At 43.0% G+C, this 27,699-nt stretch overlaps 1 protein-coding gene across 1 annotated transcript in view; it reads left to right on the top strand.

The window, feature by feature from the left end:
* RUNX2 (runt-related transcription factor 2) overlaps positions 1-27,699 on the top strand; it is a gene marked incomplete at its 5' end in the record, with an annotated part of 79,770 nt that overhangs the window by 16,533 nt on the left and 35,538 nt on the right. The gene's annotated exons all lie outside the window — the stretch shown is intronic.

Here is a 27,699-nt window from a genome sequence, read left to right as displayed (position 1 = left end):
TTTATGATTCTATGTTCAAAATGCCACTCTAAGCTTGAGTTAGTGGTAAATCGTCAGTGCTTCTGAAGAATGAATCTGAAGGTCTCATAGCAGGCACTGTGAAAAGTAGGAACACACAGTGAATATCTTCTGTGAACACTTTGTTTTAAGCAACTTAACTATTGGTGCAACAAAAAATCATGAAACAGGAGCATAAAAACTGTGGGCCAGAAATCAGCTACCTTTGCCAAGCTGTAATCAAAGCTTTTAGCTGATAAAATCTAATGAATTTCCAATCTATGAAACTTTATTTTTCAAAGTTTTATAATTCTACCAAGACTGGATGGATTATCATGGAGATTCTGAATTAAAAAAGCCAACTCACTGAGCCAAGGTTGAGAAATCTGCTCCAAAATACAGTGACCAAAAAGCTCCTTCGAGAAAAGATTGCCAAAAATGTTTTTGAGGTGCTACATTTTCCCTCAGCTAACTCATTTCCAGGAATGTCTGAGCCATTTTGGTTGAAACTGAAGAAATGTGTTCCTTACTTATGCGAGAAAAGATGGTATGCCAACAGTCAAAGTTCAGTAAAGTTGCAAGCAACTGAAAATTGAGTCTTATAATGGGAAACGTTGGGCAGCTTTAATGATAGGCAGTCCTACCAGCCCCACCTCTAACCTATTTAATCCTCCGTGGTATTAATTTGCACTGAAAAACACTCCATTAGCTCCAGTGGAAATCCTGCGTAGAAATTTAACCCGGCAGTTGGCAGGATCTCCTCGTGGGCTACAGCAGCTTTGGCATTGACTTCAGCAGGTCAGGCCTCTGGCTGGTGACTGACAGGTGATGAGCCAGGTGCCTTCTCCAGCAACACAGGAGGGCTCAATATGAATCCTACAAGCGTGACGGGGACGTGTTGAAGAAGTCAACGTCCTTTGGAAAAGAAGAAACAAGGGCCACCGCTGCCCGCGGGGCCTCTGGAGGCGTTGCAGGTTAGAAGGCAACGTGCCTCCAGGCACCAGCATTTGGCAGGACTCTCCTTCCCCACCCTTAGCTTCTTCAGAGGGTAATTTGGTGTGCATACGCTTCAACTGCATTGGCACAGGCCGCAGAGGTGTTGCAGGCTGTGAGCCCGGAGAGGTCTGGGCCGTAGGCTGGGACTCCTCCCATGTTCCTGGGGTGCGGAGCTGAGTCTCCTCGCTGCGAGCCCCCTGCACCTCCAGCTCCCCTTTGTGTGCCCAGAGGCCCAGTGTGGGCAACAGTGCTTCTGGAAAGGAGTACTTTTAGGTAAAACCTCTTTCTGTTTAAAAAGATCAACTACAGGAGAATAACGTTGGAAGAAAAACCCAAACTCTGCCCTAAATAGCTCCCAGCATGGCTACGCACTGCTGGCCGATCCCCTTCAGCTGAGGTAACCAGCAGCCACAATCTGTGGCCAGGCAGTATGCAGGCCTCAGGGTGGGCAAAATCCAGTCCCAGCCTCATTGCTGAGGTCCGGCTGGAGTCAGTAAATGTGGAAAAAGGCACTTTGGGCTCCCGAGAGCCTCTGCGGCAGGGTGCAGAGCTGTGTGAAATCTGGGGCAAATGACCTCTCCTGCAAAAATCAGCTGGGTGCATCCAGAGGCACAGTCTGTGGTGTTGTGGATACGCTGATGGCAGCCAGTGAAAAAACACTTAGTTGTTATTACCTCCTCCTCTTTTATGTGACTCAGAGCTGCTGAAGATGTTGGACCCTTTTAAAAGCAGCAACAAGAGTTGTTTTAACAGGTTTGTAAATTGGAAGAGCTGATCAGGAGTGGGTTGTGTTGCAGGATGAGGGGCAGTGGTTTTAAACTCGAGCAGGGTAGATTTTGATTAGACATTGGGAAGTTCTTTACAATGAGGGTGGTGAAACACTGGCAGAGGCTTTCCAGAGAGGTGGTGGAGGCCCCATCCCTGGGGACGTTTAAGGGCAGGCTTGATGGGCCTCTGAGCAACCTGGTCTAGTTGAGGATGTCCCTGCTTCTGGCAGAAGGGTTGGAGTAGATGACCTTCAAAGGTCTCTTCCAACTCAAAGTATTCTGTAGTTCTATGATTCTAAGTTATAGTTGAGATCTGCTCTGCTCCTGCATAGAAGTTTTTCCACCTTCTGTGCAAAACACACGTTCTTTCTCTGAAGGAGCCTCAAGAAATGGCGCTGCAGGGAGCGTGCTCCTAAGAGGCATGAGGGGTCTGCTGCGTGGCTTTTTATTTTAAGTTAAAACAAACTTTTTTTTGAGACAGATTTGAGTGCTGGGCAAAAGGCACCTTCACAGGCATTTCTATCCCCTTCACCACTACCACTTTAAGTTTTTCCCCATGTCTTTTACTACCACGGCATTCCCATCCTTGGGAGCCAAGCAGCTTGAGAGCTGAAAGAGAAGTGTTGTCAGGAGGGTGATTAAAACAGGGATTGATGCAGCCGGGAGCCAGGGTTCAGTCACCTCTCTGTGCTGCTGCGTTAGCCTCATGTCAGGCACAGTAGCTTTACCCTGCACGGCAACTTTATGTGTTTTTTATTGTCTCGTGCTGCCAGAAATTGTTGACCCCGGAGTAGCTGCGCTGTGTAAGCAGTCAGCGGCGGAGGGCAGTGCTCTCTGCAAACCATTTACGTTCCCTCTTTAATTTGTCACTTATGGGTCATATCTTTTTACATTTACGTTTTTAAATTAGTTCAGTGTGCCCCGAGCTTCGGTTCCAGAACCCACGCGGAACACTTCCCAACTTTACGAGTTATTAAAAAAAATTCCAAAACCCCTCACTTAATTTACGTTCAGTATGCAGAACAACCTAAAGTTATGAGAAGACTTCACATTATGTAAGGCCACGAGTTTGGGGAGAGATTAGAGTTTAGGGCTCGTACGCAACATGGAACAATTGCATCTACTTGGTCATCTCTTCAAAGAGGATATAGTCAAGTGAAATTTGGCCCAAAATTTAAAAGAAAAAAAAAAGTTTTGGCATAAAACCCAATCTGGTCAAAATAAAATGGTTTCTCCAACATAAATTCCATTGAAAGTTAAGCCAGACAGCAAATGCTTGAGATCTCCCATATGGACTGAAAAATAGTTTTACATTGGAGTATAGTGCAGATTTTTGGAGTGCATTTGAGACTGCTCCTGTTTTGGACGCTTGCTCATGTCTTGTTTGAATGACAATTTAGACTGTATATAGCAAAAAGTAATGTTAGCATATCTGGAACATCAGTATAAAGTCTGTCTGTTAGAAGAAATGTTTCCTTTTAAAAGAACCAAACACATCCTACCCTATGCCTCTTTTATTTTTTTCCTTTTAATCCTCACATCAGGAATTTTTGAAGACCAGCTCTCTGTGGCTACATGAGTAAGGCAGGGGTGTAAGCAGCACGGTTCAGTGCCTGACGCATTTGAACATGAGTCCTCCAGGTCTGTTATCAGCCTCTGACATCTTTATGATGCTTGTTCATTTGAAAGCCCCTCTAAGCAGATATCCAAACTTACTGATAACTGCAGGAAACTGGGCACCTCTTTCTCTCAGCCTCAGTTGCCCTTGTGTGATGTATGAATAGTGTCATTACCCTACCCTAAGAATGACTCGAATATGGGAAGAAGGTGAAGATCAAGGTGTTTTTTTATTTGAGTTGTGTTTTAAAGGCATATTCCCATCCAAGTCATATATATGAGTCAGAAGGCTTCAGTTTCCCTTGATAAATGCAAACATCTTTATATATATTAACAATATATATATATATTTTTGACAATCCTCAAGATAGGAAGAAATGGGTGCTTGTTTTTCTGACCTGTTAGCTTTGAGCTCCCACCATGCGGTGTTATGTCAGAACAATGTAGTTGTCTTAGGGCCCAGGTCCCAATTCCTTCAACTCCTTGAAGGCATTGCAGGAGGTAATGTTGGCTTTCAGGAGCAAGTGTCTCATTAAATCAGCCCTTCCTCAAAGTTAAATACCTGGTGCTGGTTTCAGAGAATGGCAAGTACCAGCCTCTTCTTGTGCCTGCTTAGGAGCTTTGCTCTGTTACAGCCCAGAGAGATGGAAAGCAGACAAAACAGAAAGCCTGAAAAGGCAAAACTCCTGCATGGATAGATACTCTTTTCACATTTATTTTCTACCACTGACTGTTGGATCACCACAGTCAGGTGCACGTGCTTTTATCAACCACACGTTTTCTAACTTTGGGAAGTGAATCCACCACTTTTGTGCAGCCGAGGGGAGGAACTTTAGAGCCGGCGCGGTCGCCTCCGAGCGCGTGTGTCTGGAGGGGTGGGGGAGGCAGCCATCCTTAACCAAACATTTGCAACCTGCTGCTTTAGCTGGAATAGGAAAACCAGCCTGACAAGAACGAACGGCCTCACCAGGCAACGTTCGGCGGAGGTTGGTGGGGTTTTAAACAAATCTCCTTAAGCAAGCATGAAAACAAGCTATTTAGTGCTCATTAATGTCTCAGGTTAAACTCTTGAATAATTTGTCATGGTTCGGCTCGTTGGGTTTCACGGGTGTTTTTCTAGTGACTAACGAGATGACAGCTACACATGCTCCTCGGTACGCCACTGTTCACAATAGGGTTTAAAGTTGTGTATTTGTTATTGATGTCATTAAAGTGATGGATTTGAGCTTGGTTTCTGAGGCAGCCGACTGGGTGGTTAGGACTAATTTCTAGCAATGGTTTTGGAGGTTGAAACCGAAGTGTGTATAAAAGGAAATGTTTCTTCTTTTAAGCAAATAATTTGAACCCAGATGAATGAAATTGAAGCAAGTGGGCATCAACTCTGAGTTAATTTTGACATAGTTGTCTGGAAATCATCACCAATTAAAATATTTTTATGAGCTCGAATGTAGTATTGTCTTTCGGTGCTTATGTAAGAGAGGAACAAACTGCTTGTTTAACCCCAGCCTTGAGACTACTGGCCAGAATATATGACTGAAGTCATAGCCATCTGGAGCTTCGGGAGGGGGGGGCATGGGCCTTGGCAGCCCTCACTTGGAGGGGCCAAGGCGATTTCCATATCTGAACTGCAAAAATACCTAAATTCACACAGATTGCTCACACCCGTTAGGATATGCAGCTCATCTGAGAAAGTAATCTCACCAAATGCATGTGACATTTCTAGACAACAGTTGCTGATAGAAAAGACAGACACAGCTGTTTGTGTCCATCAGTAGAAACATTTCTTTACCATAGGGATTCCCAAAAAGTCCTGCAGAAGTCAGTGTGAGCCTTGAATGTGCAAAGAGGACGGGAGCAGCTCTGGAGCCCAAGAATCCATGTTCAGAGTGAAAATTAATCCCTTGAGCTGTTGTAGTCAGATTCTTTCATGTGCTCCTCCAGACTGAAAAGCTGGTGAGATGGTTCCTTAATTTGTATGGACTCCTTTCACACCTGCACTTAAAGAAAACCTTTGATGCCAAGTGCTTAATAGAACAACAAAATTAGTATTTGCCAAATTAAAAGGATACACACAATGCTTAAGTATTTTTCTAGCTCTTTAGGCTCTGCACATCTAAAATTGTAAGGAAAACCCTTCCCTGATGGGGAGGAGCAGTCCCTGCATTGTGAATTTGGCCGTTTTGTGAGAGCACCATTGTTTTTGTTGGTTTTACATTGCAAAGAGAACTGAAAATGTTGAAGACATGAGGAGAAATGTTAGTTGCTGTGTTTCCAACCACAGTCTCACTTACCCAATGAGACAGACTTTTAACATTTAAATTTTTCTTATTGGTATTTGTTGATTTTTTTTTTTTGCATTTTGTTTTATTATGCTATATAGCATCGTTTGATGGTAATTATGGAATTCTTGATGGTAATTCCATATCAATACCATGATATTACCATCATTTGATTCTTGTGCAGTAGTGTACTTCTATTCCACAACACTGTGGACAGATGTTCAAATATTTCAATGCAAACAAAACTGTTTATATTTAACTTACAGAATCATTATAGCTTTGGTATGTATGCATGGAATTTGCCCTACTGTGAAGTGTTAACACTAGACCTGTGCACCACTTCAGCCTGAAAGAAGGTAGACCTGAAATTGCACTTAATTTCAGCCTGCAGTTGAGTTCATACCAAGAAAATTTCAGGGCTTAGACGCATGATCAAGTTACAGGGGATGTCTGTGTTTCCACATGTCAGCTGAGCCACAGCAGCTGCCCAGTAGGTGTTCCTGGCCCCCCATAAATGTAAGTTGATTTGATTTAGCTTAGGCCTCAATAAAAGAAGCTTAAGATAAGTGGAATCACTGCATGGTCTGCCACAGGCAGAGAGCACGCATGCAGATAACCCATTCCACGCCAGGAACTGTCTGTGTATCTGTATGGCTCTGTACTGGCAATGGTCAAGCTAATTTTTAAGTCAGCATTTACATTCTCTTTTAGAAATCTGTTGTCAAATCCCTTAACATAACTGGGTTTGTTGGCTTGCATAAAACCAGTTTGCCAGTTCTCTGTCAGCCCCACAAACACTGCTGCTCACAGGAGATGGGTGTTTTGAGGGGGTCTTTCAATACAGAAATGATTTCATTTCTCAGCCTGTAGCCCACAGTCTATAATGTTTGGTATACAACCAAGAACTGATTCAAGAAATTTGCTTTTGGAGGTGCCTGTGGCGCCCTTTGCTTGCTGAGTAGGGTGAAGTTGCAACACTCCTCCAGGACAGAGGCAGTGAGCACAGTCTTGAGCTCCATGTGAGGGATTAGACTGCACTGTGAGCGTGGGCAGACTACCAGGCTGGCTCGAGAAGTCTCAGCTTAGCTTTGCTTTTGACTTTCGGTGTGAATGTTAACTCGCTTAGTCATTTCAACTCAGAGTAAGTTATCTAAACTTGTACCTCTGGATTTATAACAGCATATCCTTAATCTGTTCTTCTTTAACATGTTATGACCCTTCTTAGACAAGGGATTTGAGAAAGTGGCAAGTTTGGGTTTTCCACTTTGCACAGCCCCTTTGAACAGGCAGGGTTTCTAGTTCCTTAACTTGGAGTCCTCTGGGTCTTTCCTCTATTCTGTGACTGCAGTGGTCTAGCAAGTGGTGTCTGTCCCTGTACTAACCTTTTGGTGTCCTTAATGACATTTGATTCTTATTATATTTAAATACATGTGGTCCATGGGTGCTCATAAACATGTCCATGGGGAAGATCCCATCTTTTTCACGTGAATTAAGATTTTTGTAAGGGATGGAAAGAGAAGAAGGTAATAGCTTCCTGAGCTCAGGTGGACTTTGCATTCAGCATTTCTCATGGTGACATCCAACAGGGGAAGCTGATAGCAGGACTTAATGCAAATATAGCAGGAAAAGCAGAAGGTGTCTGGGTGAAGGCATCTGTGATAAGTGCCTTAGCGTCCCTGCAGGTCTCCATGGAAATCAGGAAATTTGTGAGCTCTGTAGGTCTGCGTGACAATAAATCCTTGCCAGGAGAAGGCACATCACTTTGCCTTGCACATTCTTTAGCAGGAGGAATCCCAGGGGCTAAGGGACGTGAGGGCTTCTTGAGTGTCCTCTTCCAGTCACAGCTGTGCTGTCTGAGGAGAACACCATTCCCCAGTGCCCCTCTAATCAGCATCAGTCAAAACGAGTTGTCTTAGCAGAGTCCTGCTCCAGATTAGGCAGAAGATGGGTGATGAACAGCAGAGAAGGGGCCAGGCACGATAACCTCAGCAGCTGGCAGAGCTGCAGCCTGAAGATGCCATGTGAGCACAGCCCTGGTTGTGGAGAGCTGGTTACCCTTGTGCTGACCACACGTCCAGGCTCCGTGGTGAACAGCAGCAGCAGGGGCTGCGGGGTGGACAGTGACCAGGTTTCAATTAAACATCTTACTGAGATTAGCTTCTGCTTTGGAATGGAAAGTGAGCTCCAAAAATGTCAATTCCCATTAGCCAAAGCCTAAGCAAAATTTATTTTTTAAAGCCTTGTTTAAAAATTTATAGAGTTTATTAGGCAAAAAAGAAAAAAATGTTAGCCTGAGTAAGCTCTACAACTGTGTCAGAAAACCCTGAAAACAGGCATCTAGAAATGTTGACAGTGTACTCGCCATAAACCTGCTGCTGCAAGACCTAGTTGGTCATTTCTTCCCTAAGGGGGAAAAAATAATTGAGAACTATTAGAGGGGAGAAAGCCTCCAGGCTGTTTTAATCTGGAATTCTGCAGCCTGACATTAATGAGAAAAACTTTTTTTTTTTATTTTTGTCAGGTTTTGACCAATTCATTTCTACATTACAGATAGTAATAAATTGTCAAGTTTTTTGTGAAAAGTTTGGCTCAGTGCATTTCTAAATGCAAGGTAGCAGAGTAGTCCGTGTGAAACCCCATTTCAGTTTGGCTCACAGTATTGCAGTGACCTTTTCTGTTGTCTTTTGTAATTAATAACTTGCTTTCTCCATGCTGCCCATATAAATATTACTGAAATGGAGCTTTTCATGTTTGCTAACCTCATCTTTCATTAGTGACACTGAACACATGAGAGTAATTTGGGATGCCAAGTATGTTCCTCTGTGTGTTCCTGTCCAGCATGTCCCTCCCGTTCAGTGAAGTGCTGGAGTAGAAAAGCTCAGGTAGAAAAGAAAAGCTGTGGAAATGGTAAATTCTCTCCTGGTGCTTCACACATTGGCCAGGGTGCAACCACAGAACAAAGGGTATCTGATATGGTCAAGAAATAACTGCCTTGTCCAGTAGCAGACTCATCTCTAAAGGCTTACAGTTCACAGGGAAGCAGAGCAGATTACTAAAATTGTAATTTTTGAGGAAGTAAACTTAAATGTCTAGTGCTGTTATAGCTAGAGAAATGAAAGTGAACGGGTGGAGCTTAAAGCACCCAAAATACATGTACAGCAAATGCTTAGAAAGAAAGTGAAAAATAAGATAAATGGCAGACATAAAAGAATAAATGTTTGATGGTCCCTTTTTGTTTGTTTTCTGGAGGAAATTGACAGAAAATAAAAAGGATGAGGGGGAGAAAATGCATTAGGTTTGTAAAGAGTAAAACATAGACAAAGGCAGGGAAATAAATATGTGAATACTGTTTATTTGAGCTGCTGGCTGATAAATTGTTTCCCTCTTAGTTTCTCCATTAAAAGCCAAACAGGCAGCATGTTTTGAATTATCAAATTAATAACATTGATTTAAGTTCAGCAGTTTCTGAGGCTTGGGAGAGAGCATAATGTAGAGTGCTCCAGAACCTGCTGACAAACTCAGCAGCGCTGATGGGAAGGGAATGATTTCTAACAAGCACATAATTTTTGAGATTTAATTGATGAAATGTCCCATTAAATTGTTTTTTTCTTCAGCACTGTCAATTTCTTGTAGACCTCAGCACAGGGCAGGTAGACGTCTTTCCCTCCTTGAGAGGATTTTGGTTTTCCAAAAGTATTACCCATTACTTTTGGATTATTATGAGTCATGTATTTAACTCAGTTCCTGGCACAGAGAAGTGAGTCCAAGCCTGCATATAGTAGTCAAGTAAACAGGCATCCAGGTATAGGGGAAAAAACCTTCAGAGGTTCCATTTTAAAGAATTAAGATGAGTGGAAATCCCCATCACGATAAGGAACCAGGTCTGTGCAGTTTCTGAAAAGACCAAGGGAACACTGGCCTTTCCCAACGTTTTGCCTTCAGGGCGTGGTGTAAAACTAAGGTTGTTATCATCTGTGGTCAGAGATCTCATTGTACTTTCACCAGCACATTAATGTTGGCCCATGTAGGAGTTTTCAGTGCTGCTTCATGTGATTAGCACATTTTTATATGATGCTGAGTTTGTGCAAAGTCCCCAAATTACCCCATATTATTAATTGGTGAGAACAACAGTTCTTGCTGGTTGCTTGCAAATCACTGGTGCTTGTTTTTACTGCTAAGCTAAGATTGAATTCCTTTAGATAATCAGAGTCCTGCCTATTGAGTAGGACAGGTTTGGTCTCACTTGTCTATGACAGACTGGAGAGAATGTGTGTTAAACACATGACTGATAATACTCCAATACAAATGAATGAAACTTTTGAAGAGCCAAAATCTTCTCAAGGAAGAAGGTGACATTTTGGCTAAATGATTTCAGAGCACGGTTGCATCTCAATAAACCGGGTTGCCTCTTTGACCTTTCAGTTCAACTGTCAGAGAGTTAAATGAATTTGTAGAGTAAATCAGTGTTTGAGTGCAGTTTTCCTGTCTTTTTTTTTTTTTTTGTCCTTATTTAAAACCTCAAAACCACTATGGGTAGTTTCCCCAAGATCCACTTTAGACATTTGTGGCATGTAGCATGAAGAGTAGGTGGAGCTGGCCAAACCTCGGCACTCTTATCCTTTTGAGCATTTTCCTCCTGTTTCAGTGAACAGCACAAGAAAAGCTGCCGCCCCTCTCCCCCCAAAACCAAAGGCTAACTGGAAGAGCTGTGTCAGCCCAAATCTTACTTCCCTTGAAGTAAGTGGGAGCTATGCCATAAACCCAGAGGAGAACTGGATCTGACCATTTCTGCTGGGTTTAACCTCTGTCTCCAGTTGCCACACCTCAGCTGACAAACAGTTCTTCTGCAGTGGAGCCGAAAGACCTTATCAACCATGCAAAACTCACAAATATTGTTTAACCACAGCGGTCACCACAGGAAACATTGGCCTGAAATTTAGGTTTTGTTCTGAAAACAGAAGGTTTGGGGGGAGAGAGAGTGTTGTTAAATCCAGCTTGGATGAAAACATGTTCGTAGCTTTTATTAGAGTGCCACAGAAAGACAATGCTGTCTCCAACATCTTCAGTATTTCTTCCTTGTGTTGAAAGGCTCAGTCAGAGCATTTTGCCCTGGCATGGGACCGAGCAAGTACTGTTGACTTAACAAACCAACCTTATTTGGTTGTATTAGTAACAGCAGCTTTGATAATGGTCAATACACTTTCACAATTTTATCAGAGGTGCAATTACTTTGTTGTAAGATGTATGGATGCCACAGCTGGGAGGAGGACCTTTCGGTACCATGCTCCCCAGACTTCAAATGGGAGAAAATTCCCCAGAGCTTATATGGTGAAGGGGTAAATTGTGTGAGGGAAAGCAGAGAAGAGTATGAGTATGGCACCATCAGGAGCTGAGCACGAAACCTCCACCCTGTAGCAGACCATCTGTGTCTGTCCCACCTGCAGAAACCTAAGCTGGTGGCAGACAGAGCCAAAGAATTGAGAACTGGATTTTACTATTTACATTACCGTGATTTATCTGTAGCATAATGTTGAAATTGCCACTGGAAAAAGATTAGAAACATGTTTCCTGCTCGGTTTTCTCGCCACTCGGGCCACACACGTGCAGAGTGTGCCATTAACCGTTGCAGAGTTCCCGTGCCCAGTAGAGGAAGGTGCTTGTTCAGTAGCCTCAAGCTGCACCAAGATTTGCAAATCATCAAGAAAACAACCCTGTACACCATTGGCTTGTTCCCTGTGGTTTGCTGATGATATATATACCTGATTTCTGCTCTAATCTCATAGTCTCGGTCACTTTTTTTCTTTAAATTTACATTTTTGATCTGCAAAATCACTGATTTACACTGTGAAAAATCCCTGTGCCAAACCTTCTTCCCCTTCCCTCACCCCTTTGCTACTGGAATTATGCCCTTCTTACTCCAGAGGCAGACGGGTACACTAAAAGTATGTGTGTGCTTTCTTCTGATGTAATTGGATTTGCTAGTCTGAAATGGAGTATGTTTGCTAATTCCATAAACTAGCTACTGTAACTAAAATCAGACACAGTTACCAAAAAAAAAAAAAAAAAAAAGAAAAGCCAGGTTGATATAGGCCAAAAGGGATATTTCCATGCTTTAAGGGTGGTCTCCCTTCTCTCTTTCAAATCTCCTTTAATCACTGTGTGTCTTGGTTCGCATCTCTGTTTTTACAGAATTCCTGTAGTTCACATTCAGAGTTGGATAGGTGATGTTTTAATACACATTTTATTATTTCGAGTCAGAACAGTTTCATTTTGCCTGGATTCTTACCCGTTGTTGATTGAAAGATTGGAAGTTTTGTGTTATCTGTCTAGTTGAAGGGAAGGGTTAGCAGCCCAAGGTAGCTGTGAAAAAAGTCCTCGTCAAAGTCTCCACACTGTGCTCGTGGCATAACCTGACGCTGAAATGTAAAGCTATATTTCAATTTCCTTGTACTTAATGTGGGGCACCCATTTCTACTTACGTCTTGTGCTATTTCAGGGTCAAATGTGGGAGGTAAAATAATTGCATAGGAAACCTCAGCCAGGTTAAAAGTTTCCCTCTGCAGAAATACGGTCGATGCTTTGCTGCTCCGTACTCTGGAGGCTTCAGGCACAGTTTTGCTGTCTACCAACCGAAGGGAATTAATGGAGCAGTCAGGGGCAAGCCCTATGCAATGTGACAGGTGCTAATCTTCCAGGAAATTCATCCTACCTCCCACCCATTAAGGGAATTTTATGTAAAAATGGTTTAATGTCTCTTTAAAGGTGTCAGCAAGCATGTGAGGACCACACAGCTTGGGTTCCACTGAAAGTAATGGAGTGAAATTGTCTGCATAATTATTTTAGTTGGATTGAGAATCTGCAGTCCTCTCTCGCTTCAGGAAATAAACCTCTGTTAAAACCATATGGCAGTATTCTCAGAAGAGACATGATTACAGGGCCACTTCTCTTTCACATCTCCGGGCAGAGTTAGAGAAAGTTGTTATGTTTGTGCATAACTAATCCTTCTTTTTCCCTGTGAGCGGGCACAAAAATGGCATTTTTAGCACGTGTGAGGGTGCTGGTGTGTTTGTTTGCATACACACATAAGCTTGCTTTCTAGTGTGCTAAAGCACCAATAAATGGTGCTGCTTCTGAACAAAATGAGACGTGGAAGGAATGTACCATCGTGTACATACCAAAGCTGTAACAGAGCAACTCCTTCAGGAGGAGTTATGCTTAAGTTCAGGATAAGCAGCAGTACTTCTAGAAACTAGAGCCAGTGGAAATGATGTTACCTTGCTTTATAAGGCCACTTAACTCACACACACATGCAAGATTAAGATACAAAAGGCAGGTTTTAATTAAGATGAGCCTCATCCCTAGTGTTTCATCTCCTGCCACGTTTACAGGTGACTGTAGATTTACCCTGGTCTGACGTGATGGGGTTGGCATGGACAGAGCCCAGCTCCTTGTGCTCAGGATATTCCCAGCAGCCATCAGGAGCTGGGTACCCATCCCTGCCTGGCAGGGCTCAGGAAACTGCTTCTTACAGGAGAAGGCCTTTGACCAGATTTCTGTGTTGCTGTTTTTGCAAAAGCAGAGAAGGAAACGTCCAAACACTAAATGTGAAGGTGTGAAAACCACAGAGCTTGATAGAGGTACAGTTATCTTAACTGTCAAGTGAGCTAGCCTTGACTTTTGCTTTAAATTCATCACTCACAATTCTCTCTTAAATCAGTTTTATACCAGTGTGTCCATTTATTTAGTGAAGACGTATGCCAGAATCTACAAGAAAGCAAGAAGCATGATCAAAACATTAGCAAACTGTAATATCAGCTACTCTAAAACACCATCATGAAACATTATCAAAGAAAAGCAAAACCAGAAAAAAACACTTTTAACTCTCAAATCTGAGTGATGCACAGGAAGTAAATTACCACCACACTTGGTGAGAGTGTCAGGGTTATGTGTTCTGTTCAAGTGATGCAGTGAAATATCAGTATCATGGAGAAGGGAGCCTGTCTTCCTTACTTTATGCAAGATACCTAATTTTAAACCAGTGTCTTGTCAGAAATGCTGCTGGATGCTGGAGAGTAGACTTGACAGCAGATCACCTTTGGCCATCTAAATCCATCAGGGATTAGAAATTGTGTTCAGTCCTAGCCTAACGTTGGTCCTTTGATGAAGAGGAATTGTTAGCACACAGAGTGTTTTGTCAAGGGAGGAATAACTTGATTGTACATCAAAACTGGTCAACACTGAGGACACTGACAGCCAAACTCCTTTGCTGCTGCCCAAAGGAGAATAAACCCATAGGCCTTGTAGGAAGCTGGAGTGAAAGAACAAGGAACGATCTATGCTACCTGGAGAAGAGTTAAACCCGAAATTTCTTCCTTTGTCATAATGCTGAGTTCTCTGTAGTTTTTTACTGAAAAAAAATAACTTTCTTTTTTTAAGCTTCAACTTCCTCACAGTTTGTGTTGAAGCTGGAAGAAGTTTTCCATCCCTCTCTTCTGTTGTTGCCTTTTTACTTCATTTAAATTGGTTAAGGTAGATGAGTTTTACTTGTAAAAAAACCCAAGGCAAAGCACCACTAAAAGATATCCAATTTCTTCAGCATCACCAGTGTTGCTTGTTTTACTTTTCTTGGACAAAAGAGGACGAGCACTTTGCGTTCTATTTTCCATCATTCTTTGATGAAATTAAACCAGAGTTGTGCTTAAAGAAAAGGGAAAGCCTCATAGAAATCTGTCATTCTCTAACAAATGGGGCCAGTGGCTTGAGTGTGCCTTCTCCATGGAAAAAAAAAAAAAAACAAGTGGTAAAGCTAAAAGGTAGGCTACATAGCTTGTATCTAAAATTCCATAACTGAAGGATCAGGTTTTGGACTCAGAGAGATATGACTGTAGCCATTACAGTGGAAGCAGCTATATTGTTCCTTTAAATGAGTCATATGACATTAAAGCAAATAATAAAATTGAAATTTGTACAAGCTGTGAAGACTTCAGGGCCAGGCTGTCTCCCACTGAAGATGGTGGTAAAGCCTCTATTCACGGCTCTGGCAGATGACTTGGACCCCATACAATCCTATTTTTCCAATTGTAGGTTCATACTTTTTTATCCTGTGAATTAAATGAGGATTTGCCACCCGCAAAATAAAACCCAAAGAAAGAAACTCGCTTTAAATAGAACAAGCTATTGAAGTGATATTAATAGCACAGGGATGATGACTATTTCCAGGATTTAAGCCCTTTAGTGTTATTTCTGCCTGTTTTAACAGAGCAGAATAAAATATCCTTGCCACTCTTGCATTGCAGAGGTGTTTTCCACTGGTCCACTGTAGTGGGCATCCAAATTTAATGACTCACCAAAATAATAATAAAATAAAGATTATTCAAAGCACATGCCAGTGATGATCCAGCATGTTCCTATGTCTTTCCAAGCTCGAAGCGTACATCTGTAAGTAGGGCTGTACATATGTGCTTGTGTACATCTTTGAAAGCTATCAACTTCACAGCTGCCCATTTGGACAACTTGTGATTTAGGCATTTACAGCTTCTGTTTCTTTGATTTTCCTTTTTCCAGTGAATTGCACCCACAATGTAAAGCCCAAGTGGTTTTCTGTTTAGCAGTGAAATAACAGAGTAGGTACAGCAGGGCGAAAGTAAAGCCTATGAGCTGTAATCTTTAAAAATGTGAACATGGGGAAGGACTGCATAGCACAGGGGACTGGTGGTAGGGCAGAGATGTCCCTCTCTCATCCTGTCCAGTGGCCAAAAAGAATGCCCTCTGAGCTCCCCTGGTGTATGGGCAAGGGAGACTCCAGAATTCAGTAATAAGAATCAGGTCTTGTTTGGACTCATCTTCTCTGCCATGCCTTGAGGTGAAGCTGACTTTCCACTAAATTTGATATGGCTGGAAGGAGTAGAAGAGATATTTGGGGTTTGTGGGGTGAGCTCCTGAAGAGCTCCCTGCAGAAGCAGCCAGAGCAGTTGCAGGGGACATCTTGCCTGCAGTACCCCCAGCTTTTCCCAGGCTTTTCCTGGGCTTTTCCTGGGCTTTTCCTGGGTGTTTGTCAGCAGGGTTCTCCTCCCTGTGAATGGCATCACCCGCCGCTTGTGTTGGCCACCCTCCAGCTCTGTCTCGCAGGCGCATCCCCCTCCCCACCCGCATTCCTGGGGATTTGTTACCTTCTGGTAGCCAAAACACAGGCAACCAGGGCAGGGGGTGAGAGTTATTCTCCAGGACTCTGTTTTCCTATTGTTTTTAAGTTCACAGGAGGCTCCCCATTTCTAAACAAACTTTACAACTGTCGGCAAAAGGGTCAGCCCCCTGCCAGAGCCCTTCCAATGCAGACTGCATTTCTCACAGCCAGATGCAGCTGTGTCACTCACCTCCCTCCCCCTCGTCCCTCCTGGGGCTTTCGGGAGGAGGCATCACCCCTGAGCAGGTTAAAGCCCTGGCTTAGGCACTGAATTAACAAATTAGCCCATAAGGACAGGCTTAACTCTGGCCAACGACTTGCATCTCATGCACTTGCAATGCTTTGCTGATTTGGGGGCATGATGTTATTAAAGAGCTGGTCCAGGGTAGAGGCAGTCACCCTTAGCGCTCGGGGGGTTTAATGTGAGATGAATCTATGCAGAGCTGGAGTTTCTGTAGAAACTGGATTTATATTTGTGTAGCTGACAGCAGAATGTAGCTTTTATTTTCTTTTCTGCCAAAGGAAAAAAAAAATCCAATGGAGGTAGTTATGAATGAAGCACTTCCAGGAGCAAATAATGCAAATAATGAGGCTATCTTGCTGGAAAATCTAAAGATTTTATAGTCTCTCACTGTGTTGAGGAGTTTCTTACACTCTAGGTTGTCCAAAACCTTTGCTTCCATGCTTAGTGTGGGATTTTTTTTTCCCCAAAAAAGTTTGTCATTTTGATGTCCTTTGTTCATATAAATATCTAAAGGGCAGGTGTCAGGTGGGTGGAGACAGACTTTTTTCTGTGGTGTCCAGCAACAGGACAAGGGGCAACAGGCACAAACTGGAACACAGGAAGTTCCACCTAAACATAAGGAAAAGCTTCTTTCCTTTGAGGGTGTCAGAGCCCTGGAACAGACTGCCCAGAGCAGTTGTGGAGTCTCCTTCTCTGGAGACTTTCAAAATCCACCTCGACACAATTCTGAGCAACCTGCTTCAGGTGACCCTGTTTTGGCGGGTGGGTTGGACTACATGATCTTCACAGGTCCCTTCCAATCCCTACTTATCGTTCTGTGATCCATACTGGCATGGAGAGGAGCACACAGGTTTTGGCAGAACAGAATGGCCAGGGCTAGTTTGTGTGGGACCATGTCTCTTTGGGTAACCAGCAGACGCACAAGTAAGACAGGAACAACCAAAACCAGTTGTGGACTAGTAACATGGTAATGGTCTTCTGGACCTTCATCTGGGGATGCAGGAACACTCAAGCATTGGGTGTGAAATTCTAGCTTTACTTGGTTGTGCTTCCCTGGAAAACCAGTGGAAACTCAAGAGTCAGGCTTGCTAAATTAATGATTAAATCAATCCTATAATATCCACTGTGAGGTAAATAAATGTCAGTTATTCTGAGGGTAGAAGTGTAGGAAACTCTGACGTGGAGGGGTTTAGACCAGCATTTCCAAACTTGGGTTCCTTGTGTCTGGAACACCTAAGCAAGACACAGCCTGCGTTTTGCTGTGTCCTTTCATGGCAGCTGGAGATGCTGCACTCTTTGCAACATTAGGCCCACAGTTAACATGAGCTGCCTGATTTGATGTACTCATGGTAAAAATATTGTGTACGTGACTTAACCAAGCACAATCACTCAGTCCTAGAACAGTAGGGCTAAAAGAAACCTCAGGCAACCTAGTCCATTTTTCCTCAGAGGAAGCATTATATATACTTAGATCATCACTGACATCTGTCCAAATTCTTAAATCCTTCAGTTCTGTGCCTTCCACTTACTTACCAAGTCTGGATTTTGTGTTTTGTTTGGTTTGTTGTTTTTTTTTTTTTTTCTTTTGTACTTAAAAAGGAGTTTGCTAAAATCATACATTAATCTCTTATATCTCATCTACCTCAAATGGAGCCAGCTTTTTCTTGTTCTGTTCTCAGCTGACATGGAGATCAATTGATTACCATTTTCGTTAGAAAACATTTTAGTCTTATCATGTCCTTTCCTGCTGGTCTCTTTGCTAGACTAAACAAATCTATTTCCTTCAACTTTTCCATGTAGGTCATGTTTTCTAAATCTCTTATCGCTCCTGTTGCTCTTCTCTGGATTCTCTCTCATTTGTCTGGATGTGTCTTAGAGGGTGGTGTCCCAAACTGGATAAAGCAACCCAGCTGATGTCTCACCACTTCTGAGCAGAGTGTAATAGTAACCTTCTATGTCATCTGTGCAACTTAACCATTAATCTTTCCCAGAACTGAGTTTACTGCATTTTTTTTTAAGACAGAATCCCATTATTGACTCACATTCAACTTGCAACTCGCTGCTACCCCCAGATCTTCTTCTGTAGTGCTGCTGGGTAATAGGTTTGTTGTTGTGCTGCATTTGAGCATTTGATTTCTTGCTCCAAAGTGTACTACAATACATTTAACTTCTACTGTGTGCCGTTTTACTAAAGACGTGGCAAATACCATTTCACCAATTTACTAAGAGCATTTTGAATTGTGACCCCTTTCTCCAAAGTCTGGAGGACTCCTCCCTCCTGGATGTTGTCTCAGGATTTTATAATCATGCTCTGTATTGCATCACCCAAGTTATGGAAGAAAGTAATAAATACTAATTGGCCAAAGACACATAAAATACTTTCCCTTTCAATACCACTAGTAGTACTCAACAGGCAAACTCTAACACTGAACTTCCATCCACTCATCCCCTGTGTCTGTGTTTTGGCCTTTTAATGATGCTTTCTTTCCCTCAAAGACTTGAAAGCAGACGTTAATCCATCCCAGCTTCCACCTGAGACAGAAATGCTCCTGCTGGCCTTTTCAGATAGAGGTGGAGCATAACAATGGGATGAAAACTACAACTCACCTCCAGGTTTGTTGGCAGGATCTTCAGGCCAACCTTTCTTCTCTTGCGCCCAGCTGCATCATTTCTGTGCTGCTTAAGGCTGTCCATCTTCAGAGCTTGCACATCGTGTAGGTGCCTGTGCAAGTGCTCTAATTACACAGAAAGTTGAGTACCTTCTGCAGCATGAAAGTTGCCCCAGTGAACCCGCTCATTGCCAGCAGCACAAGACTTTTTTACACACTTGAGAGTATAAATAAGAGCAAAGAACAGCATTAAACGTAATTTTTACTGGGGAAACCACCAATTCTTTATACCTTTCAGGAGGAAGAAAGGGAGACATCCATCAAACTGTCATTACAAACTTGATGCCACAAACCTAAGCTCATGGAGCCGCCAGGAGTCTGTAAACCTTTTAAAGGATACGCCTGTTTTTGACATTCAAAATAAAAAATCTTTATAGATTTTTGTGGAAAGCACTGATGGGCCAGCAGCTAAACGACATTTCTCAACAGTCAGACAGACTCCACACAGACCGAATAGATGTCCAGTTTTAGAAGGACAGGTTAATTGCTTTCTGTGCTATGCCCAGGAACAAATAATAGTTGGCTTGTTTTATTTAGCAGGAATTTTAGGGTGGTTGGATTTATTTTTTTTTAAAGGCTGCTGCATCCTGGCTTCTGCCTCCTTATAGCCTGAGTGGAGGTACCCTTTATATAACAATAACTCGATACTATTGAACATACTTGGCGCTGTGAGCAGGGGAGTGGAATGCTAAAAGAACACTTTAGCAGGTCTGCGGGTGAGTAAACTCCAGGAGTTTTGGAAGGAGAGGGCAGGGTTTTCAGTGTACGTCTCTCCCTTACTTGGCATTCTCAAGCAATAAGAACACAGGGATTAACATAGTAGACTCCGTTTATTACACTTGGGTGGATAAAGCAATTATCTGTCTATCACGGCTGTAGTAAATTGTGCAACAGCATTAACATGGGTGGATCCATGGATAAATGCTACTCTGCCACAGAGGGTGCTGATACACAGGATAATCCTCCAAGCTGGACTTGTAAGGACTGTTTTCTTTTGGAGTCTATATCATGCTACCCCTACTAGTGTAGGTTGAAAGGGTGTCTTTTTTTATTTTTTAACCAAGTTTTTAGGTTTGTTTAGCCATCTGAATTTTATTAGTAAGGTTATTTTAGAAATGTCCCACTCTAATCAAGTTTAAACAATCTGCTTAAAACCTGCTGCATGGATATAAACACAGTAGTCTTCTAATGCAGCAAAACAATCTGTTGAAAGATAGAGTGCAAACACCACACATCCATCTCTTGTTGCTGAGCTGTTGTTTCTTCCATGCCTGAATTCCCCTTGTGACCGCAGCATTCAGCCTGCAATACGCTCCTGGTTCTGGGGGTGTAAAAGAAAGCCAAAAAGGAAAATGCACCTCATGGATGTCTAGAGAGCCAAGCAGAGTAGCATCGGAGAGCTCTTTGACTAGACTTAAACTAAGTGCCTTAAATCTGGTTTAATGGCTGTGTTTACATCGCCGCCCCCCTTTCGTTCTTTCAAAGTAATAACATTTCGCAAGCGTTAAGAGAACCATCCCCTCCTGCCAGCTGGAGGGAGGCCAGCTCAAGGAGATTTTTTTTCTTTGCTCCCCCCCCCCCTTTCTTTTGCTATGATCTTTACTGATGGCCAATGCAGCAAGCAGCAGAAGTTGGCGGAATCTTTATAGGATAGTTACCTTTGTAGGGAGAAAAAGCCTTCTTCTTCAAAAGTATTGCTGGGTTAGGCTGGGGATAAAGTCAGAACGAGGAGCTCTTGAGCTTTTGCAGGACAGCCCTTGCTCTCCCTCTTCCCCCTTCTGCTAAAAAAAGGGGGAGGAGAAGGAGGAGAGCGTAACAGATACCAGCATGCAAAGGGAATTAAGGCAGGGACTGAGACTTGCGTGACAGTCTCTGTTTATATGAGCTGTCTTTAATGTCTCGAGCAGGGATGCCAGCAATGTTTAGCTGGTTTCCTGGCACACGTGCACACAGATTCCTTTATGCTCATGAAGGATGCATAAAGGTGAAGGCAGAGCATCGTGGCACAAGGGTGTCCCACCTGCTCCCTCCCCAGCCTGGCTGGTTTGGGATGATGTTCATATGGGGTGTTGTGCGGCTTTGCAGAACAAGCTTTAAGATCCAAGTCCAAAATAAAACCAAATAAAAAAGCCCCACCAGAGGAAGGGGAGACCTTGCTCATTTACTGGCAAGCTAAGGCCGTACCACAACAGAGGGGCAGCGCAGAGGGCAACGTGGATCCTGCAACACTGGGATGAACTGGAGGGTGGGAGGGGACTGGTGCAAAAGCAATCCCACTTGAACCATTTTTCACCTCTGTATGCAGAGGAATTTTGGGAGTGAGAGGCTCCGATGCAGCTGTTGCCATTTGCTGAAGAAGCCCGACCCCTGGGTCTGTCTTTCAGCTGGATGCTTGCTTTTCACAGCCCCCAGCTGACTTCTGGAAAGCATTGATAGCACTTTATATTCCCAGAGGCTCTGCAGTGGCTGAGTTAGAGTCATTCACATGGGCACAAAGAGACACAGGTTACACACCCTTGGGATCATTTCCCCTCACCCTTCCTGCACCTTCCTCCTTTAGACCTGCTGGGTGCCCTGACTCCATCCCATGCTTTGTGGGCTGCCAGCAAGATGAGCTGAGTCAACATTTGCTTTCGCCTCCAGAAAGTCAGTGGGGAGATGACCGTTGACATCAGGGATGCTCCCTGAGCTTGACTGCTATGCTGAGGATCAAACCTGCCCCTGCCTCTGCTCACCCCGGGCTGAGCCCCAGCTCTGGGAAGACAGCACAACTGGTTCCCCTGGGAGCTGGATCTGGCCCTTTTGGAGCCGTACCAGGAGTCTGCAGACACTCGGGAGAGCAGGGGTCAGGGAGGAGGAGCTCAGTGGGATTTTGGCAATAGACCACATTAGATCCGTTGTGTAGGAACTGAGCCCATCCACAGTGTGTGCTCTTCCTATTTATTTCCAGTTCTCTGCAGCAGTTTCAGGTACAGCTTGTTTTGCTACCTGCTTCAGGTTAAAAAAACATGTCTTTTTTAAGAACAAAAAGAGACAGGGTCTTGTTTTCTGCCTGCGTCTGGGTGACTCCTGTTAGGACTAACAGGGCTCTGTGTACAGTCAGGAGATGAAACTCCCCACTCTAATGCAAACTGGTGCCCTCAGCTATTTAAAAAACAAACTTTTTTTTTTTAAATCCATTGACTGAATTAACTGCAGTTACTGCAACTATGTAGCTTCTTGTTTTATGAACTACAAGAACCTTTCCTATGCACAGCCTATGGCCTAATTATGTAATTATGTCTCTTGGGTGGATTATATTTTTCTTCTCATAATTGTGTCTTTGCCCAAGAGACTGGAAGGGTTCCAAGCTTTCCCCTTTCCTGGGTAAAAATTGTTTGGCTCTTGTGTTTTGGGTTTTCTTTCATGAACTTTGGGTTGGGTACATTCAGTAGTACTAGGTGAGGAGAAGCCAGCCTGGGGATGACAGTTTGTCACAAGACAAGGGACACAAGAGGAATCCTTGTGACTTGCTTCTGATGTTTTTTCCTTGCAAAGAGCTGAAGTATGTCTTCTGAGCTTTTGCTGATTTATGGCTCTCGTATTTTTACCTCCAGTGTGTAGACTGACATTACTTTGGAGTGACATCTTGCTGCAATGATGTATTGTCTGAAATTTATAACAGAACAATGAATATTTTTGCTTCATTTTCAATGCTCAGAGTTATGCAGCTCCTGCACAACATCTGTTAACAGAGTCTTAGGCTCAGGTCTCAACTCTTTTATCGTGGCTTAACTGTGACTCCGTTGTCTTCAGCTTTACAAGCCTGTACCTGAATTCACAGTGAATTGTCAATATTGGTATGTTCCAGTTATGTCTGATGAGTAGGACAAAATGGGATAAAATGCAGAAAGGCATCAGAAGAGAATTTAAGGAGAATTTGTGATTAATTTCAGAGGACGTGTAACCTATCTTTTTTGTGATATGAGATTGTCTTCTGCAGTGTGCACACAGAAGTTTGTCACTGGTGTTAAAAGAGGCATAATCAGAGCGCTCGTCTCGAGACGTATCATGTTAGTAGGAAAAAGGTGCCCATTCTTTACCTTTTAAAAGCACTTCACCATTGGAGAGATGTGGGAATAAACAAAACTTGGGTTCTTGGCCTCTGATGTGCTTCTCTTGAAGTCAGGGAAAATTTGGGGTGTATAGGCCATAAATTCATAGCTTGTCAACTAGGTTGTTCTTCTTTCAGCCACTCCTTCGCCTGAAGGGACGTCCCTTTTCCATTCAAGTTTTTTTCTTTTTTTAATCTTAGCACTGAGCCCAAAGCCATAGAAAGCCTTGGGTACTGGCCCCAGAGCTCAAAGAAATTTTGTTTAACCCTTTTGAGCTGTAGTCACTCTATAGAGTGACTCTCCAAACTTCACTAGCTGATGCTGAACGCACTCGTGACATGTACCCAACAAAAAAACTGGTGTTTCATGTTGGTTCATCATCCTCCGTTCTGTTTAGGATGTCCCAGAAAATGTGTCCCCAGCAAGTGAGCGCCCAGGTTCTTACCTTTCATGAACTTTCTGCCTTCCCTTGGCTCCTTTATGGAGACACCTGACTCCCACAGTACTTCTTGTTGTTAAGGCAGAAGCGAAAAAGAACTGGGCGATGACTGAAAGTAGCTAAACCACTTGAGAGTGATAAAAGCATCTGTTGAAAATCTGGTAACCAGATCTCCTTGGTACCAGAAAAAAAAAAAAAAAAACACAACACATACACAAAAAAAAGCTGGTGGGTGGTGTACATGGTACAAAGAAAGGGAGTCCCTGAGTGTCAGCATCTGGTGAGGCCACGTGTAGCATAATCTGATTAGTTTTCAGTTCCACACCCACAAGCTGAAAGATAAAAACACACAACCCTCCTCCCTGTGGAGGTAAAAATCTTCAAGCATCAACACCACATTTACATTCTGCAAGTCAGCCTCTTCCGTGGCCAGATTTACATCTTGACTTCTCCAGCAGAGCAGTGGAAGTTCAGTGATGAGAGGCGAGCTCGTGTCCCTTTCCAGTTACCACATCCAGCAGACTCAAGATTGCCTTGCTTTGATCTGGGAGACATTCCTTCGTTTAGCTGGAACTGAAATGATTAAGCTGAAGATGAAGCTTCCTCACATCTCCTGCCATGCCTGGGACGTGCTAACTGAACATCAGCTTCTGTGGGCCATTTTAACGTGTTCTGGGGCCGTCCTGGGCTGGCCAGCTGAAGCAGCAGCACAGGCACTGCCTGACTGGCTGCAGATTGGACTGACTTTATTCCACTCCCCCAGTACTGTCTTCTAGTTTGGTTCATGTAAAATGATCACAGTGGGTACTGAGGTGGGTTAATGGCAATGTTTTCTGTCTCTGGAAGCTAATACTCAGGCTGGCCTTTAGCTTAAAATAGCCAAGTAGTGGTGAGAGACCAGAATATTGCTCATAATTTTGGAGAGAAATGTATTTCTTAATACCTAACATGCTTTGTGCTATGACAGCGAACAAGTCAGAACAGCTTGTGTAGCTTTTGTCTATTACCTCTCAATTTTTCTCATCTCTTTTCCTTCTCCTTGCCTGTGACCAAATCTGTTCCAATGCCTGCTGGGTCACATCCTTATTCAGAAACTCATTGCACAGCCCCAAACTTTCAGACAGCATTTCATATTCAAGTCTCCATGTGTCCATAACCGTTTTGCCCCCCTCCAAGCCAAATCCATTCCACAAAATCATCTTTTTAACAGAGCAACCAGCACTAAATGCAGTGTGGCAAGCACTGGGATAGCTGCAACATTATTTTATTCTATTTATGTAGCTTTTATATTGCTTTTTAACATATTCCACTACTGCAGGAGATCACAGATTCTCCCTGAGCTATCCACACTTGCTACCCTAATCTTTTTTCCTGAAATAAAATTACACCTCATGACTGAGACCACGGAATACAGCTTTTCTGAGCACACTCCCCTGGGATCAGGAATTTCTCTGTCAACGGAGACATATATCAATGAGAGATGAAAAGCAGCTTGTGGAATGAGTTTTAAACATGTATCACATATTTCATTGCTGCTGCTTATGTGCTACTCAGAAGGCCTTTTTAGAGTGTTTTCAGCCCATACCTCATGGCTCCTTTGTACTTAACAGCATTTTTTTCCCCCCTCAACACAGGAATCAGGGCAGGAGTTTATTTAAGTTGCCTACACTTCATTGTGAGCACCTCCTGAATCTGAAGTTTTTGTTGAGTTTCCTGCTTACTTTAGCTGTGAGCACGTCTTGGCTTTTATCAAAGCATTGGAACCCATAATGTGTGAAGCTGTAATGTAATCTCATCTCACTGGGACATTTCACTGGGGGAATGTGGCTCCTTCTCTGGATCTCTTTGTCACAATATGACTCCGTGTACAACCCTAAATTTTAAATGTCCAGAAGGGGAAGGCAAGTCTGCCTTTGGCCCCTTGCTGGTTTCTGGGGACTTGCAGTTCCATTGATGCCTGGGGTCTTCCAGATGTGCACATAACTCTCTTTTCCCAATTATTTTTTTTTTTTTTTTTTTTTTTTTTTGGGGTGGGGAGGTGGCAACACCCAAACCCACACATCTCTAGATCATTTCAGTTCAACCAGATGTGAGAATCTTTCTTCTTATTCCTTTTCTTTCCCCCTTTTTTTTGCTCCCTGCTAGCACTAAAGTGCACTGCTGTCCTGCTCAATTTTGTCTTTAGGTGATAGACCTAGTTCAGTATAATAATAATAATATACATAACTGACTATAAACTATTTTCCAGCAAAGCTGTGCACAGGCAAACAGAGTGTGATGGAAACAAACCTGGGTGTTATGAGGCACAGGCTGCTGCAGGAGTGGTGACCTGTATAACAAGTGTTCATTGAGTTATCTGAAGATAGTTATAACAGCCTGTTCACCAGTTTGTTAGTGATTCTTTAGCAAAAAGGTAACTGTATGAATGTAGCACAGGATTTTTCTACAAAAATGCAAAATAAAATTCACTTTGAGCATGGGTTCATTCCCAGATAAAATCAGCCCTGGCATGTGAGGCCAGAGAGAGGCTAATCATGTTTGCCTCATTTTGAGCCCTCTCGAATGTGCCAAAATGTGTGAGGAATGGGTAGAAGACAAAAGGGAAGGAGATGCCTTCAAAAAAAAAAAAAACAGAGTGGAAAATATGACTGGCAAAAGGAAAAGCAAATGCATAAACACTGGAGGAAAAGAAGATGGAGAAGAAGCAATCCCAAGTGAATACTGACTGTGCATTTGTATGAGAGTCATTTCTTCATGTTTACCAGCACCCCGCTCGTACAAACTGTAATTTAAATAGATGGAGAAGATAATGCTAAAGACTACCAGGTTAGATGTTATCCAGTTAATTAAGCTGCCATTATGGAGTTGTTACAAGCCCACCAAAAATCGTTCCCCATTTAAAGTGATTGATATCTCCTGAAAAGAAGAGTAGCCACCGGTGTCAGCTCTAACATAGAGCAGCACCTTCTCCTCAGGGAGAAAGCTCCTGCCTGCCCCATGATTTTAGACTGAGTCATCCTGGGAGAGAAAAACCATACTTCAAAGTACAAATTAATGGGTCAACTAATTAATTTTTTTAAATTGCTAGAGAAATTCCTCCAAAATGAAATTCCATCCAATTTCTTCTCGTCTCCTGACCTGAATTCTTCAATTCTCTAAATAGAACTATGATTCCTCTGATTCTAGTTTGGATTTAGCTGTCTAGAACTGATACCGCTTTGCCTGTACCTCATGTAGGAGCCATGGTTATTAGGTGATATAAACCCCTGTACTTTCTGTACTGTAGTGAGAGGTAGCATTAAAAGGCGTTTTATTAGGAGTGGTAGCCTGATAGTTCAATCTCAAGATTCAGTGACCTCATTTATGCTTTTAAAATAAATTAACCAGTGCCAGAATTGATTCTCTGGTCGTAAGACCAGTGGGACAATCTGACCATGTCTGCAAAGCTGAACTCTCACAGCCTCCAGTCCAGACAGAGGGCTGTGTACACACTGCTGAGGGACAGCATGGATTATCTCAAGCCACTGGGGATTGTCTGGAAAGGTTCAACCCCAAACCCTAATGGGGACCCTTCTTATTACTAAAAGCATAAAAACACCCTACTCAGCTATTGCTTGTGCCTGTGCCTGGATGCTGCTTACAGGATGGAGGCAGATGTGGTCCTGGGTTGCAGTCAGGGGCTCTGGGCCCCTGTTTCAGCTCTGCCAGAGGCTTTTTGTGTGACCTTGGTTGGTAACTTAGGATAAGATTAATTCCATTTAATGTTGACTAATGGTGAGGTACCTAATTAAACTAGTCATGTGTGCTCCTTCTCTGATCAGAGAAGGAAGAGAAAGCAAATTCAGAAGGTGAATCATCCCATTTTAAGACTGGTGTCAGAGACAAATGAGATGAATTGGCCTCTGGAAGTAGCTATTTCTTTCCATTAACTGCAGAGGAAGTCTACATTAGAAGAGTTTAGACTAGATGCCTGATTTATGAATGGCTGCAGTTAAGTAAAATTAGTCCTGACCTTAATCTTTATGCATGCCTGTTTCTCCATATGTTGAATGATAGGAATCACACCTTCTGCACTTCACATTCAAAGGCACCACTGGGCAAGGAGCATCCTGCAACTTTGGAAAGAAATTAAACCTAGGAGTAAAAATGCAGCAATTAGGCAAGCAAAGCCTTTGCTCTTGCAACGTCCCGATGACAATATGAGCAGTATCACTTGGGGCATCCTGTCACTTTTGCCAATTTTCCCCTTTACATTTGGACACCCGAGCATCCGTAAATGAGTGTTCCAAATGCAGCCATACAGCACAAGGGCAGATATCCTGGTTTTGTGGAAAGAAATTGGAGCACTGAGGAAGGCTGACCATGCAAGGAAGTGTAGGACCCAGCAGTTTTGAAAGTTTTCCTTATGATACCG

Source organism: Merops nubicus, unplaced genomic scaffold (genome assembly GCF_000691845.1).
Source record: "Merops nubicus isolate BGI_N331 unplaced genomic scaffold, ASM69184v1 scaffold21904, whole genome shotgun sequence".
In the NCBI taxonomy this organism is placed as follows: Eukaryota; Metazoa; Chordata; class Aves; order Coraciiformes; family Meropidae; genus Merops; species Merops nubicus.
Note: the sequence above shows the minus strand (reverse complement) of the source record. Positions and strands in the feature narration are given on the sequence as shown.